General features: G+C 44.9%; 1 pseudogene; it reads left to right on the forward strand.

The window, feature by feature from the left end:
• The first annotated feature begins 289 nt into the window (after positions 1-289).
• On the forward strand, positions 290-718 carry LOC118518608 (small ribosomal subunit protein bS21m pseudogene; annotated as a pseudogene).
• The last annotated feature ends 14,766 nt before the right edge of the window (positions 719-15,484 follow it).

Here is a 15,484-nt window from a genome sequence, read left to right on the forward strand (position 1 = left end):
GAGGATTCAGAGGGAGGCTGAAGAACACGTTGTTGGAAACTGGAGGAAAGCGGATCCCTGTTATCTAGTAGCAGGGAGGTTAGCAGGACCGTGACCTGCATTTCTGTGGAAAGCAGAACTTGTAAATGATGAACTTGGATATTTAGCTGAGGAGATTTTTCTGCGGAGTGTTGAAGGTGCAGCCTAGTTTCTTTTTGCTGCTGATAGTAAAATGCAAGAAGAGAGAGATAATGGTTAAACAGAAAAGCCCCCAAGACTTGATGTTTTAAAAGGGAACTTTTCGAGCTTTGTGGCAGCTGGTTCCTGAGGGAGTTGGGTCCAGCAGAGTGAAGATTTAAATTCCAAGGTCATGGCAAAACATCTGAAGTTCATTGCCAGGACTGTGATGGTACAGGCAGGGAACATAGAAGGTGCATACAGGACCCTAAACAGAATCCTCACCATGGATGGGCTCATCGAGGACATTAAGCGACGGCGGTACTATGAAAACCTTGTCGCCAACGACGACAGGAAAGCTACGAAACCTGTCGGCGGATCTACAACATGGAAATGGCTCGCAAGATCAACTTCTTGATGCGAAAGAATCGGCTGGATCCATGGCAGGCCTGCTGAGGCCTGTGGATAGTAGGCCCAGTATGAAAATCCCTATCCAGCTGTCTCCTTTCTTTCTCCAATCCCATTTTCTCTTACCTTTCTTATAATAAATTCAATCACGTATGTGCAAATAAATAAATAAATAAATAAAAAATAAAAGGGAACTTTTCTTCTTATCCAGATTGCAAATGAGTGCTAAAATTGAGAGATTGATTGTTTGGAAAGCGTGCTCTTAAGAACAAGCTGAGGGTGTGGTTATATGAGCCTTTGTTCATACCTCAGAAAGATCAAAAAGTCAGAGTATTCAGTCACACAAAAGGCTTAAGAGGAATGTCCCTCAGCCATTTCAGTGAAAGCAAAAACAGAGATGGGATTATCTAGCAAAGATCTGTGGACGAGCCTCTTGCCTAACAGAGTGAATCCCAGCGACAGATACGGGAGACTCCCAATGTTCTTGGCAATTTCATGCCTGTCGAGGTACTGTCGGCTGGGACTGAAAGGGACAGAATGCAAATGAGACAAGGCTGTTGGACCCCCAAGATGCTAGAGGTGGGAAACAGGCTGATAAAACCACTCAGCTGCAGGGGCGCCTGGGTGACTCAGTTAAGCATCGACTCTTGATTTCAACTCAGGTCATGATCTCAGGGTTGTGAGATTGAGCCCCGTATAGGGCTCCCTGCTGGGCGTGGAGCCAGCTTGGGATTCTCCCTCTTCCTCTCCCTCTGCCCCTCCCCCACTCCATCTCTCTCTCTAAAACAAAACTACTCAACTGTAAACACGGATTGCCTTTCAAGAAAAGGGAAGGGCACGTAGAAGGATCTGAGTTCCTTTCCTAGACAGACTTCGAGTGTGAAGAGCTCCAAGTACGCCTGCATTCTTCTGGTAATGGATTGACGCCTGCATTCTTTTGGTACTGGATTGTGGTCATACGGTGCTTCCAGATGTTGTAAAACAGAACATCAGTTATATTTACAAGCAGTTTATATAATCATATCTAGAAGGATTCGTGTTATTTTGATGGTGCTAGAAACTGGTATGGAGAACGAGCACATTTTTTCAAGGAGATGTCAAAATTAGCCTCATCCAAGCTTAGTTATTTGCAGGAAACAAGTTTTCATGCCAATGGAAGTAGAAAAAAGGGAAATACAATGGCTTAAGAATAGAGTTGATCAAGATGTTAGTACCATAGTTTTAAAAAGTACTGGCAGTTTTCATTTTGAACTTTGTCTTTCACCTAGCTGGCAACTGATGGGCTGTATTTCCAAAGACTTGTGTATTCATTGAACAGCAGACTTGAAATATCTTCTGTGTCTGCCAAACTTCATACTAGGTGCTGGGGAGGCTAGAGCACATAAGATATGTCCCTCTTGTGCAAACTGTAATAAATAGCTACAAATTCCTCCCATCTCTGTGTCCTTTTCCCTTAGCAAGGTGACTTTGCCTCTTCTTTCTTCAATAGGTGAAGTCTATTTTCCACCATTTTGAATGTGGCTTGATCTTGTTCCTCACTTTCTCCAGTGGAATGTGGCAAGAGAGACATTTGTGGGAGTTCTCAGCTATGAGAATTCCAGGTCTTGCAGCCTCTGGTCTTGCTTTCTTGGAATTGTGCTCCTGCTATGGGAAGAAGCCAACGCCAGCCTCCTTGGTAGTGAGATACCACATGGAGACAGAGAGTAGCCCAGCTGAGAGCCAACACTAACTTCCAGTCATATGAGGGAGGCCATTTTGGATCATCTAGTCCTGGCTGAATTGCCAGCTGATAGTTGTGACATGAGTAAGCCCAAATGAGGCCAAGAAAAGAATCACCCATCTGATTCTAGCCCAAGCTGAAGACCCAAAGTATAGTGAGCTATAAATTATAGTTGTTTTAAGCCACTAAAGTTTTGAGGTGGTTTGTAACATCATAATATATAACTGCCATTGAGGGGCTCACTGTCTAATGAGTGTATTTCCAATGGTTTTTTTCATTCTAAAAGATTTACCTAGGAAATCTATATTTAGGTTTGTGGTAATTCCACTCATTGGGTTTCTTACATTCACATATTATATGTTGTCTCTTTGTCCTTTAGTCCAGATTGTCTGGATATCATGTGCTACATTTGGATTTTATTAATAAGGATTTATTCAATTTTGGATCCACTGTCTTAAGGGAAATTACGTTGGACTCCTTGGCAAAATTTGTTTTATACTAAACCGAGAGGGAGGGAACTGTGTCAGGGAGGGAATATCTAAACTGGATTTGGGTTCATTGCAAGAAACAGGGCTGTAGTTCTTGGATAGGTCACTTCTCTTGCCTTCTGAGCCTGAGTATTCTAGAGTCCTTCCTCGGGGCTTGAGCATGAGAGTAATTCTGACCTCCTTATGGAAAGAGTGTATGAAGCTGGATCTTGCTCTTGTGCTCCACTACCAGTTAAAATAGTACTTTACATTTCAGGGATGCAAATGAGCTCCCCCCACCCCAAACAAATCTTAAGTTTGCCCGACATGGAGGAGAGATTGCTCTGCTGTGGTTGTCAGTCACTAAAACTCACCATACCCTAAGGGAGTTTTCCCTAGTAAGAAGCCCCATCTGGGCTGGCATGTGAGTTTGTCTCTAGTGGTAGGTAAGAGAACTTCCTGTTGGTAGGGCATCCCTTCTTTGGTATAGAGATGCGCTCATCAGTGACTGGATGCTTTAGGTTATAAATGAATGGGAAGCTGAGCTTGTATCTAGGAGATCAAAATATTTAGGATCTTTTATGCAATATGAGGTGTCTTTTTCTTAATTTCCAATTGGTTCTCAGTGATATATTCTTTCCTCTTACTTCATGTTTGCATGATACATTTCCCCCTAATTTATGACAAGAATTGAGGCACTGTAACATTTAATATTAATTGGCTCATATTTCTCAGTACAGGGCAGGAGAGAGAAATACTGCTTGTCTGTACTTGTTTAAATAAGCAGTTTACAGAGGATTTTACAAGAAGAATTGCAATCTTACCACCAAGATCATGAGGCCTTAGTCACCGAGAAGCTATGTAGCAGTCTTAAATGATTTTGCAATGTGAGAGTTTTTTGCTCTAATCTATCAATTACTTACCCTATTACACTTTCAGGTTCTCAGAAGTAGGTATCTGAGGAGAAGAAGGCTTATTAAAATACCAGTTGAGGATACAATAGTACACTGAATAGAAGGTTGATTTTATTAAATATCTAAGAAATGCCAGAGGAGCTCATTTTATGTCCAGAGAGTATTCGGAGACAGGATATGTCTTTTATGATTTCAGTGCTAGAAGTTCATGACATTTTTTGAGGAAAACTGACAGGCCCAGAGCTCTTTTCTGGGAAAAGCAGAAGCAGACAGTTCCTTATTTTTGGTTTCTATTCTGTAGCCTGTAACCCTACTACCCTGGCCACTCTGATGGGACCAGGGATTGATGGACTGATGGGTTGACAACTGACCCAAAGAGAGTTACATGTCAGTTGAGATCCAATCCAATATACTTTTGGGGAGAGGAAATCCCATTCACTCAGAGAGATGATGGCGGTAAAGTGGGACAGAAGCCAAGAGACATGGAGACAGGCAGTCAGGAGAAGACACAGAACAGTTAGCTAGAGGTGAGCAGAAGCCATGAGGTAGAAAATAAGGGAGGGGAGAAACTTAGTGAATGTAGACATTATCAGCCTGGGTCACTATAAACCAGTGCCCCAGGACAAGGCCCAAGGGAAGCCTCTTGTGGAGAGATGACAGGATAGCCAGGGACTAGTAGAGGATTAGTAGACACTTTCTGTAGTGTCGCGCAGTTCGCAGCAGCCCCTTTCGTTTGAGAATGACCTTCTTTCACACTCTTACCACTCTCCTGTGGCAGTCAGGCTCGTGCTCCTTAGCCCCGCCTTCCAGGCCTCACTGGATTGGGCCACGGGTGGTAGTTTCGTCCAAGCTGAACCAATCAAACGGTCTTTCCTGGCACTTCAGAATTGGGACTCAGAGATCGTCCGTCTGTCTCAGCCTGTGGCTGGAGCAAGGGGACATAGAGCTATGGCATGAGAAGACGAAGCTGGTATGTGGAGAGAAAAGAGAGAAACAGATGGGTAGTGAGAAGTAGATATGGAGAGGCCACGTGGAGAGAGGGAGGGAGACAGTACGGGAGTCTTGGCTTCTGCTAGCTTTCCATTTCCTGGTTCTGATCCCGCAAAGAAGTTCCTTAGGGCCTCAAGATCCTTGTATTTTTACAATGTATACCACCATTTTTTTTTTTTTTTTAATTAAGGTGGTTTGGCGTAGTGTCCAGTGCTGTCAATGAAGAGTCTCCATGAGAACATAGAGCCGGTGTGGTAACCTGTATGAAATTTGTGTTCTCTCTGAAGCCCAGCAGGGCACCTGTCAAGATGGGTTCTTGTGTCTCTTCCTGTAAGCTCCCAGCAAAGTATCTCATATTCTTGCAATCTAGAGGGGACTAACAAGCATACCTGGAGAATCTGACGTAAGAATGGGGTGTGGAACTAAATGGAGTTAGATCTTCAAACGCCAAATACCAATTTCTGTTTGAGAATATTTCTGCAATTTTCTCTTCTCATTACCCCTTACTTTATATATGTTTGTTTGGGGAGAGCAGAGACTATCTCAGTGCAGTAGGAATGGGGGGACCCATGCTGAATTTCTCAGGTTCAGGGATTCCCCATTTGAAGTCTTCCTTCCTTCTGTCAGAACAGATGGGCAGGATTTGGGATTCTTGGTGAACAGCGGCTTCAGTATTAAATGTGGGCTCAATGATTGTGACTTTATCGAGGACAAGGATTGTGTTGCTTTCATTTGTGTACCCTGGAGCCTAGCACTTGGCCCAATACCTAATAGGCCTTTCATCAAAATTTATTGAGTGAAAGACTAAATAAATCATTTTTACCAGTGGCAATTTGAAGATACAAAAAACAGAATATAAAATCTGAAACCAAGCCACTCACTAAATTATATAACCTGAGCATACAAATGAATTAATGCCTAATAAAATTCTTTAAGGTATTAATTATGATGATGGTATCTTTGCTATGCAATTTCTTAACCCTCAAAGTGTGAATTCCCTAGTATGGAAACATTGATAAGAATATTAGGTCTATGTGTCATTTGCAAGGAGCTTGCTTTTCTCAACCCCAGACTGTGCTTTAATTTTGAAAGAAAAATTGCAAGCCCAGTTGCCACCAAGTCGTGCATCACTCCTGCTGAATTCCCCAGGGGGAAGGCTTCACAGTGTCTTGGAGGCTTCTACTTATTTTGCTTGTCAGAGGAACGTTTATAGTTTTCATATAAATTTTAATGGGTGGAAACATCTGTTGCCCATCCAACCGTGATGTTCGCATTGGGTATAGATGAGAATCTGGCTGAGTACGTACTATATTTGCTGTTTATTGGATCCTCAGAAAAATCACATAGACCAAGGACAAAGAAGTGGGGAGGAGTGAAGAAGGGAGTGGGGAGGAGAAGGTGGGTGTTTGGGCAGGAAGCCCTTCCCTGTCCCAGTGGGTGGTGCTGTGTGTTGACCTGTCCCTCCTGGGTGTTGTGGGTGGTCCCAGTGGATCCCAGGCCACCCTCCTTCCCCTTGAGCACAGTCAATGGGACTCGTGAATCTCTTAGCTCCATTTTATGGAGCTGCTCCCTCACAAAAATGGTGGGGGCCCCTTGCCCCTTGTATGGGAAAGGGTGGATGTGCGCCTACATGCTGTGGCTTTCGTACCCATTGGCCTTTGAAGCTGACAGGGCTGGCCACTCCTTGTCCGTTCCTGTACTTTGAGAGCTTTCTCTCTGCCTCTCATGACCTGAGCTCCTGCTGAAAGTTTGGCTCCTCAGGTTGCACTAAACAGAGCGCTGGGCTTGTCCCTCCATAGCTCAGAATTTGCAGAGGGCCCCCTGACCCCTTTCTGGCCCTATCTCTCATCCCTCCCACACTGTCCACGTTCTCCAGCCACCCCAAATTACTTGTGGTCCCCCAAATGCCCATACTTCTGAGCCTGTGCATCTGCTATATATTTTTTTTTAATCTGGAATGCTTCCTGCTTCTGTCCCCCATTCACTTAGTGGAGTGTGCACATGCGCAGAGCATGCATGTGAACACATACATACACCACCCTGCCAACTTCCCCCGCATACTGTAGAACTCAGACTCGAAGTTTTCTCTGTGAGGTGTTCTCTGACCCACTGGATAGTTTATCACCTCCATCTTGCTGCCCCAGGATTCTGCACACGTGCTCTGTGACAGTGTCTGTCATGTCCCTTCTCAAGGACAGTTTTGGATAGGAGAGCTCTGGCTCTGATGTCAAGTTGCTACAAATCATAGCTCCATTACTGGGCTGTGTGATCCTGGGCAAGTTACTTAATCTCTCTAGGCCTCAGTTTCCTGATTTGTAAAATGGGGATAGGGATGTTGGGAAAAGTAAGTGAGATGATATGTGCAAATCACTTAGCAAAATATTTGCGTCAATAAAGGGCAGCTATTAATACTATTAACTCCTCAGGTTTTTTAAAAAAGATTTTGTTTATTCATTTGAAAGAGAGAGAGAGAGCACAAGAGGGGGGGGAGGGGCAGAGGGAGAAGCAGACTCCCTACTGAGCAGGGAGCCCGACATGGGGCTCAACCCCAGGACCCCGGGATCATGACCTGAGCCGAAGGCAGACGCTTAAGCGACTGAGCCACCCAGGTGCCCCTCCTCAGTTTTTTTTCCCCCAGCCATGTATAGGGACTGTCTCTTACACAGCCTCTGTTCCTAGAGACCGGCATGTAATAGATATTTCAAATCTGTTTGTTGAGTTAAATTGTCCCGGTGGTTCCCAATAACTTATTGGCTTAAGTCCGTGTTCTCTAAAATCAGAAGTTGGGGTTCAAATCTTAATTTTACCAGTTTCTAGCTGTGGATCCTTGGGCAAGTTAATTAAACTTTCTATGTTTCAGTTTCTTCATCTGCAAAATGGTCATTAGGATTGTATCTACCTCATAGGGTAGTTGGGAGGATTAAAAGAGATAATACCACATTCACAGTGCCTGGCATATGGAAAGGTCTCAGTAAATGTTAGTTGATATTCTCAATGTGTTGGGTATTATTTCATTTAAAGGCTCATCTTAAGTATCACTACTTAAGATTAATCAAGTCTTTCTCAGTCACTCTAGCTGGACATGATCTCATTCTTTATTCAAACATCCAATATGATTATTAAATGCCAACCAGAAGCCAAGCACCAGGCTAGAGACCAGCTGTGTAGTGGTAAATACATCAGAGAGGATCTCCACTTTGGTGTAAGTTCAGGTTTGAGGGAGTGATAAACCTCAACCTGTTCTCAAAGTTCTAAATCCATTGAGATATTGATTCAGGAGACAGACAGATGGGGATCAAACTATCAGCTTTATAGCCGATTTTGCTGGATTGGAGAATATGATGTAGTCAGCCAAATTTAGTTTTTCTATGACTCTCCTTACAGAATTAAACTCATATGTCTATGAGTTAGTTTGGGCTGTAATTAACAGAAAATTTAAGTACTGGTGGCTTATTACCTGATGAAAAACCTGGAGGAGGGTGACTCCAGGTTGCAGCTCAGTGGTATCATTTAAGACCCAGCTCTTGCTTTTCATCATCCACGTGTTACCTTGTTCCCGGCATCCATGCGTTACCGTCTCAAGATGGGTAACTCCAGCTCCAGGTTGGAGCTATTCTCATATCTGCATTCCAGGGGGAAGGAAGTGCAAGATGGCGAGGAAGACTTTCTTTTTATTAGTGAGGAAATCCTTTCTGAGGAGCTTTCAAACAGACATCCTTTTACATCGCATTGGCCAGGAGAGGATCCCATGCCCAATCCTCTGCAAAAGAGGTGAGCTTACCTTGCCCAGCTTAGAGCTCTTCATTCTCGGGTGCAGGGGATCCTGTGCTAGTGGGAAGAGGGAAGAAAGAACTGCTGGAAGGCCATCCCAGTGACTGCCGCACCGTTCACGTAGAGCACAGCTACGGCCTTCCCTACCACAGCCTGGGTGCCCTTTGCAGGACGCAGGGGGAGAAAGTGGGACGCACAGCAGGTGGCCTGGCCCCAGTGAGCAAGCAATGAGGAGGCCTGATGTCACATGCTCAGTTTCTTCCCTGATCTTACCAATAGCAAGGTCATTCCCTCTCCATTGCGAGGAGTCCAGGGCAGAGGTGCTTCCCAAGGCTGTTTTTCCCAAGGGAGAGGAGACTAAATTAGGCTCTTGTGCTGCGTGAGCCCAGGCAGGCAAGCTGGGAGCGGTAGGGAAGATTCTCCTGCACCAGAGACAGTGTGGTCCCCGTCTGGGTCCTTGTGTGCACATCCCTCATAGCCTCTCACCACCGTCTGCATCAGATCATGCTCCCTGGCTCCCCTCCCTCTGGGTCCTGACCTCCTTGACTGTGTGGCCCTGCATGCTTGTCTGTGTACCCTGCACAGCGTCTCCCATATGTCCTTGCACATAGTGAGGGCCCGGCACCTGGTTGCCTCGGAGGGCGGCTCACTGCATTCAAGCCTGTTGATGGAGGCTGGTCGGCAGAAGGGTCACCGTGAGATGTCATAATTAGGGAGTTTGAAATAACAGACCAGATAAGGTGGTGGGGCCTGGTGTTCATCTGTTTTGCTATTCAGCAGACACATACTGGGGCCTTACTGTGTGCCAGGTTTACTGTTAGCAGCTGGGATAAACAGGTGGACATGATATTCTCCTGCCTTTGAACAACTCCCACTCTCGTGAGGGTGACACTTCTGTATCTGCCAAGGTGACATTATCCAATTCTGTTCACCCACTTCCTGCCACCCCAGGGGGTGGGAGCAGCGCCAGGGTCTGTCCTTAGGAGCTGCGGAGAATCTCCTCACATAGGCCAGAGTGGTGGATGAGATTCAGACAGATTGAATCTGCCAGTTCCAAGCTATAAAACCTTTTCCCTAATCTCAGTTGCCCAAACTGTAAAATGGGAATAATAGCAGTATGTACTTTATAGAGTTGTGGCGAAGACTAAGTCAGATAATGCGTGTCCGTGCCTGGCAGACGTGCCGGTCACTGTTCATTGTGCTGTTATTAGCTTCACACTTCCGGGAAAGGCACGTGCTGGGTTCAAAATAATACAACTTGCTTATGTAGAGAACAAAGCATATGTTTGTTAGTCAAAGATTTTTGTCAGATTTTTAAATTGCTTGTGAAGGAATCTTTTAAAAATAACAGTAACTTAGACTTATAAATTTTCATCAATTAAGGGCTTGATTCATTAAAGAAAAATCTGGATGATATTCATTGCAGGGCTAAGCTAAATGCTTTCTACCAAAGCCAAAATGTCTCACTGCCTTTTAAGTGTTGGAGAAACCATCCAATTGTTAAAGACACATAGGGAATCAGGAAAACGTGCAATTAGAAAAACAAAGCAGGAAAATGGGAATACTTACACCCACATATGAAAGGTGTTAACTGTGCATGTCCTCAACCCAACTATTCATTCTTTTGGCCTTTTTAAGTATATCATTAAAGAATTCTTGTGTCGCTGTAATTGGTTAAATCAAGGCCTTTGCCTTAGGCTGGTTTTGACTGCTTGGGCTAAATAGTCTCATTGATTTTTCTGTTGCTGTAGAAAGGAACTCCAGGGAAAACGTTGTGTTGGTTGGGAAACCAGATTACTTTGGGCAACTCTTGGATGATCCCTTGATGGATTTGGTAGTTGCTGGGGAAAGGAACACTGGACTTTATGCTCTTTGAGGCTAGGAATGTGGTCTTATATAACTCTGTGTCCCTGGGACTTGGGATATTGCTTGTAATAATATGTGCTCAGTAAATATTTGTTTAACTCACACTGTTGAATGACAGTTAAGGTCAACATAAAATTCCAGGTTGGCAGTTTTTTTCACTAAGCACTTTGATCTTATAAGTAACTGTCTACTGACCTCTAGGATGGCTTTGAGAAGTCTGCTGTCCATCTAACTGTCATTCCCCTCTTTCTTAGAGGTAGTCTTTATTCTGTAGTTGGTGCGTATTTTTCTCACCCATGCTCGTATACTTTTACTAAATGTATTTAACTATAAAATATTAGTGTGGAGTTAATTATAAAATTATATATATTTTTTATATATTATAGATATATACTATATCTATATATATATAGTATATATAAATTATTGTCCTGTAGGTAAACTGCAGTTTGCTCTTTCAAATTACTGTTATGATCTTGATATTTATCCATGTTATACAAGTAGATCTACGTCATTCATTTGCACTGCTGCATACTATTTCATTGTATAAATATGCCACCATGTGTTTATTCATCAATGATCATTAGGTGGTTGCTTCCACAAACAATGCTTTGATGAGCATTCTCATGTCCATCTTCTTGTATAGTACAGAGGAAGCACAATTATGAGTAGAATTGCTAGGTTGCAAAGGGTATGCACATCTTAGATGTTGATGGTTGATCTCCAATGGTGGAGACTGGTGGAGACACTCCCACCAGTAAGGCAAAGGAACCTCCCTTACATTTTCATCAACGTTGGCATTGTCAGATTTCTGAATGGGTATGTACTTGACCCCTACTTTACACATCTTCTCCAGGATTATCATTCCCTTTTATGGATGAGAAAACTGAGGCTAACGAGTGGAATGCTCTGAGAATGAATGAATGAATGAATGAATGAATGATATGGTGATATTTTGTTTGTTTATTATTTCTCCCACTGGAACTTAAGTTCCATGAGTTATAAGTACCTATTCCTAGCCCTTAAGAACAGGTCCTGGCATAAGGTAGATGCTCGGTAGTTATTTATTGTTGAATGAATGAATGAATGGAGGAAGCTGGGCAGAGAACAGAGAACAGGAGCCTCCTCTTGGCTTTCTGAGCTACACTCTGCATTTCCTCACTCACCTGGCAGGATTTTAGAAGGAGGGGCGCTTAGCAAGCTCTGCCACTGGAATGGTAACGCCTGCAGGCTGAGGCTGAGCTAACAGTGGAGGAAGGGTGAAAGCTAAGAATTTTTCAATGGAAAATGGAATCTGCTCAGCAGGAGTCTGATGAGGCGCTGGGGCCAGCAAGGAGGATGCAGCTGGAAAGAGTGTCCATCTGGATCCCACAGGCCTCTGGGTGTTGAGAGGTTATTCTTAGCCATCTTCTCTTCAGTCTTTATTTTCTCTTAATCAGGGCTCTCTTGATTTTGCAATTGGAGCCTTTTTCTCCCCCTTCTGTAAAGCAATGATTTTCCATATAGTAATTCTTTCCTTCTTTAGACTTCCCGGAGGGGGTGGGTGGTTCTTTTTGTGCTCAGACACTTTGCACATTGCCTCCCACCCAGCTCCCCGCGAGTGCTTTTGTGGCTGGTGGAGACCTATTATGTGAGCTGAGTATTTGACCCCATCTCCTTGTTTGTTTCCAGAGAATTTAAGCACAGCATTCTCCTTGCTAATTATTTTTTCCTAGTAACATCAATGTGAGTACATTTCCCGCCCTTCCTCCCTGTGCCTCATGTGTCCTGAATTCTGTTGGATTAATTTAACTTGAGCCTTAAGAGGCAACAAAGCCGAGGGCAGGTGGCCGAGCTCCAATCTTTGGTTCCTGCGTCATAATCATAATCCCTGGCATTGACATGGTGCTCTGTGGTTGACAAAGCACTTCCACACTCAGTAGCTCTCCAGAATGACAGAAGTCAAGGCCTCTGGGGTCTGGTGACATCCCCAGCATCTGTGTGCCTAAGAAGAAAGGCCTGGGTTTGAACTGGCTTTTCTGATGCTAAATCCCCTCCTTACTGTTTGTTACAGCTCTTACGGGGGTTACAAAGTCAGATGCCCTTAGGGCCAGGGAAATAATCAAATGAGGGAAGTTGGCTGGGGGAGAAAATGGTAGGGGCTAGTGAGGACTATGGGGAATAGGAGAACATGCCTTGCCTAAAGGCGTCGAAACGCAATATGTTTAAAAAGCAATTTAAAAACCCATTTTATCACCTACTCGATGCCCAGTCTGCAATCTACCTTCTGCTGGTGGAAAAGGGAGAGCATATGGACAGTGTCCCCTTTGCCACTGAGTAGCGTGACTTGGTGGCATGGGTAAGCGCCCCTTGGTTGCAGTAGGTGTCCAGTGTCAATGAGGCAGTCTGGTACTGTAGACCCGAGTGAGTCGCTTACTTTTAGGGTCATATTACCGACTGAAGGATGTACGGATCTTGGTCTACCCATCATCTCCCCTCCCTCCAGAGTTTTCAAGGGATGAGATTCAAAGTAATATTTTATTAATGGTTGTGCGGGTCCCTGATGCCCCAACCCACAGCCCTTGTCAAAGGTTCTACTCCTTCCCCACTTCTTTCTGCCTGCTCTCATCCCTTTTTGAAATCATGGGACTTGGTTGCTCAGGTCTATATTCTGAGAGAAAGAGTGACAGTGACAGAGACAGAGGTAGTCAGGGCCTTAAAGGAACCCCAAGTTCATGTTCTAATCCAGTGCATGGGACCCAGAGAATAGAGAGGAAGAAGATGGCTCGTGCCTTTAAGTAAAGAAAGCCTGCCCATCGGTAAAATGTGGCCCAGTGAAGGTCATGGGCTTTGGCCAATCAGATAAAAACTCCTCTTTTGAGGGGAGTTAGGGGGAGGGCATGGCCTGAGGCGCCAGCGTGGGACTGGGGCTCAAGTGTATCCCCTACTCTGAGTAGAACAGGTTAAGATCGTGGCTCCAGAGAGAGCAGCTCTGCTGCCTACTAGCTTTGTGACCTTGGCCGGGTGATTTCACCTCTTTCCTCATCATCTTCATCCATAAAACTTGGGGAAGTGCAGTGGTGATGAGGATTAACTGAGATAAGTCGTGCATATCAGTAAATGTTATTTTTGTTTTGAGTTCTGCCTTCTAGCGATACTCATCTTCATGTTAGTTAGAACCCAAGGACGCCTTCAAATGCTGCCAGAAGGAATATGGAAAGAATAATTCATAGAATAAGAAACTACAATATTCTGCCAATATTTTCCTCTTCAGAACTTGCCACTTGTCCAAATGCCCTGATTCTACCTTTCTTTCCTCCAGTTCCATACCCGTAGATGGTCCCAGTGAGCTGGAATCCTGGGCAAGGTAGCTGGGGTTCCGCTGGCTAAGATTCGGCTCTCAAATGCACTTTTTGTGAGGTGTAACTGATTTTTGCCCAAATACTCCAACTTAACTGTTGTTCAGTTGAAACTTTTGCGAAGTAGTTGTTTTCCCATCTGGCTTTCGTGGGACAGAAAATTTAAGAAGGTAGATTCTTTATTCAAACGCAACATTGCTGTACTTACCCAATCAATAGTGGACTGAAATTCCCCCTCCCCAGCCCCCACCAGTCTTTAGAATTTGTTTTCTTTGGTGTGCCTCACTTCTACTAATAAAAAACAGTTCATAGTGGATATTGCCTAGGCATAGAATCAGGTTCTTGTTAATGTGAAGAATTAGGTTCTTATCAGTGGCAAAAGTAGCATTGAGAGACTGTATGAAATGCTTATAGACTCTGATTTATTCTTAGTTTTTAGCCACATAATGTGTCTGTTGAGACCAGTTGACAGAGTAGGAGGTTCAGCATGGAAAAAGCATGGTAAATTCTGAAATGCAGATAATTCACAAATTACAGGTGTTTTATTATTTTTTTTTTCAAAGATTTTATTTAGTTATTTGACAGAGAGAGACACAGCGAGAGAGGGAACACAAGCAGGGGGAGTGGGAGAGGGAGAAGCAGGCTTCCCGTGGAGCAGGGAGCCCAATGCGGGGCTCGATCCCAGGACCCCGGGACCATGACCTGAGCAGAGGCAGACGCTTAACGACTCAGCCACCCAGGCGCCCCTATACGTGTTCTACTATGGAGTCAGCTATATATTCTTGGATGATCTCTTTCCCTCCCCCAGACAACCCCCCACCCTCCCCCAAACTTCTCCTTTCCCCACATCTGTGGCCATCCTCTCCTGCCTAAACCCGGAAGGAAAACTCGATGGTAATGAAGGGTACCATCCAGGAAATTATGATACCCAGGTTCTAGTTCCGGCTCTAGTTACTACCAACTGAGGGGTAGTCATCCCTCTGGGTCTCAACTTCCTTATGTAGAAAGTAGGAGACTGGGGCCAAGGCACCTGGGACTAAATGAGCTCTAAATTTTTATTACTCCGTGAATCCCACCTTTGCCAGCTTGGAGCCTGGCAGGTCTCAGCAGCTGGTCACTTGGATAATCCCCAAAGCAGATAACTGCATGCGGGATAACTGAGAATGGACTATAATCACAGCAGAGGCCAGCCACTCAAATAAATGCTGGGGCCTTTGGCTGCTTCTCGGAGCCACCAGCCAACCCAGAGATGAAGCTGGCTGGAAAAGTGGATGGATGTGTCGGAAAGGCCCGTGTCATCTCCAAACACAGTGTCTGGGAAATGCCCATGTCCCCGAAAGAGGTCCCCGAAACTCTTCAGCTGGTGGCGCAGTGCAAAGAGTCAGGCAAACCAGGTTTTGAACCCTGACTTTGCCACTTACACCAGCTGCATGACCTTGGGCAAGCTCTCTGGCCAAGTGTTCTTCTTCTCCATAGAATGGGGGTAGCAGTATATCTACCTTGCAGAATTGTAGTAGGATTGGGGTACTGCGGAGGCCTAACACTACCTACTCAGTACAGGTGCTCAGAGGGACTTAGTAAATGGTGGTAGTAATAGTTATAATTTTTCCTGTGCCCTTCATTCACGGGAGTCTGGCGTGGAGGTGGAGGAGCGCGGCGCCCCGCCCCCCGCCCCCACCGTGTCTGGCTCAGGGCTCCTCCCCCCACGGCTGGGAGGCATTGGCTCCGTGCCACGTGCCAGGGCCCAGCGATGCTGCTGATTGGAGCGCTGATTAAATCCCCTGATTGAGGAGCCTGGGCATCCTGGCCCACAGCAGCGCCAGCAGCATTTAGCACAATCTGCTTGGACCCCTC

This window comes from Halichoerus grypus, chromosome 5 (genome assembly GCF_964656455.1).
Source record: "Halichoerus grypus chromosome 5, mHalGry1.hap1.1, whole genome shotgun sequence".
NCBI classification, from domain to species: domain Eukaryota; kingdom Metazoa; phylum Chordata; class Mammalia; order Carnivora; family Phocidae; genus Halichoerus; species Halichoerus grypus.